This window comes from Arachis duranensis, chromosome 10 (genome assembly GCF_000817695.3).
Source record: "Arachis duranensis cultivar V14167 chromosome 10, aradu.V14167.gnm2.J7QH, whole genome shotgun sequence".
In the NCBI taxonomy this organism is placed as follows: domain Eukaryota; kingdom Viridiplantae; phylum Streptophyta; class Magnoliopsida; order Fabales; family Fabaceae; genus Arachis; species Arachis duranensis.
The window spans coordinates 51555494-51557361 of record NC_029781.3 but is presented as its reverse complement, the minus strand read 5'-3'; positions in this window follow the sequence as shown (position 1 = coordinate 51557361).

Genomic DNA, 1868 nt, shown 5'->3' with positions numbered 1-1868 from the left:
GACTTGTTGCATGGGGTTGGTTAGGACTTCCCAACCTCTTCTTCGGATCTCATGTCGGATCTCCGGATACTCATTTTTCTTGAGCTTGAAAGGGACCTCAGGGATCACCTTCTTCTTTGCCACAACATCATAGAAGTGGTCTTGATGGCTGTTAGAGATGAATCTTTCCATCTCCCATGACTCGGAGGTGGAAGCTTTTGTCTTCCCTTTTCCTTTTCTAGAGGATTCTCCGACCTTAGGTGCCATTGATGGTAATGGAAAAACAAAAAGATTATGCTTTGACCACACCAAACTTAAAATATTGCTCGCCCTCGAGCAAGAGAAGAAAGAAGAGAAAAAGAAGAAGAAGAAAATGGAGGAGAGTGATGGGAGATGGATTCGGCCAAGGTATAGTAGAGGGGATAGTGTTGTGTGAAAATGGAGTGGAATGGAGGGGTTTATATAGGGAGAGGGGAGAGGGTAGCTTCGGCCATTTAGGGTGGGATTGGGGGGGAAATGTTTTTGAATTTTGAAGGTGGGTGGGGTTTATGGGGAAGAGTGGATGGATGTGAGTGGTAAATAGGTGATTGGGGAGAGAGATTGAGGTGATTGGTGAAGGGTTTTTGGGAAGTGTGACATGGGGAAGAGTAAAATAGGGTTAGGAGGTAAGGTGGAAATATGTTAGGTGGGGATCCTGTGGGGTCCACAGATCCTGAGGTGATCCTGTGGGGTCCACAGATCCAGAGGTGTCAAGGAATTCCATCCCTGCACCAAATAGGCATGTAAAATGCCTTTGCACACTATTCTGGCGTTTAAACGCCGAGTGGTGCACGTTTTGGGCGTTGAACGCCAGTTTCATGCTTGTTACTGGCGTTCAGCGCCAGCTTTTCCTCTAGGCACATTCCTGGCATTCAGCGCCAGAATGTTGCTTGTTTCTGGCGTTCATCGCCAGTTTCATGCTCTGTTCTGGCGTTGAACGCCAGCCAGATGCTCCTTACTGGCGTTGAACGCCAGTCTGTGCTTCCTCCAAGGTGTGATTTTTCTTCTGCTATTTTTTTATTCTGTTTTTAATTTTTATATTTTTTTCGTGACTCCACAAAATAACAATAGAATAAAATAAAATAATAATTAGATAAATAAAATTGGGTTGCCACCCAACAAGCGCTTCTTTAATGTCAATAACTTGACAGTGGCTCTCATGGAGCCACAAAGGTGATCAGGTCAATGTTGTATAGTCCCAACACCAAACTTAGAGTTTGGATATGGGGTCTTAACACCAAACTTAGAGTTTGGTTGTGGCCTCACAACACCAAACTTAGAGTTTGACTGTGTGGGCTCTTCTTGACCTTGAACTGAGAGAAGCTCTTCATGCTTACTCTCTTTTGTCACAGAGGGATGGCCATGTGCCTTAAACACAAGGTAGTCCCCATTCAATTGAAGGACTATTTCACCTCTGTTGATATCTATCATAGCTTCTGCTGTAGCTAGGAAAGGTCTTCCAAGGATGATGCATTCATCCTCTTCCTTCCTAGTGTCTAAGATTATGAAATCAGCAGGGATGTAAAGACCTTCAACCTTTACTAACACGTCCTCCACTATTCCATAAGCTTGTCTCAATGACTTGTCTGCCAATTACAATGAGAACAAGGCAGGTTGTACCTCAATGATCCCCAGCTTCTCCATTACAGAGAGTGGCATAAGATTTATCCCTGACCCTAGATCACATAGAGCTTTTTCAATGGTCATGTTGCCTATGGTACAAGGTATTATAAACTTGCCAGGATCTTGTTTCTTTTGAGGTAGAGTTTGCTGAATCCAGGTATCTAGCTCATTAATGAGCAAGGGAGGTTCACTTTCCCAAGACTCATTACCAAACAACTTGGCATTCA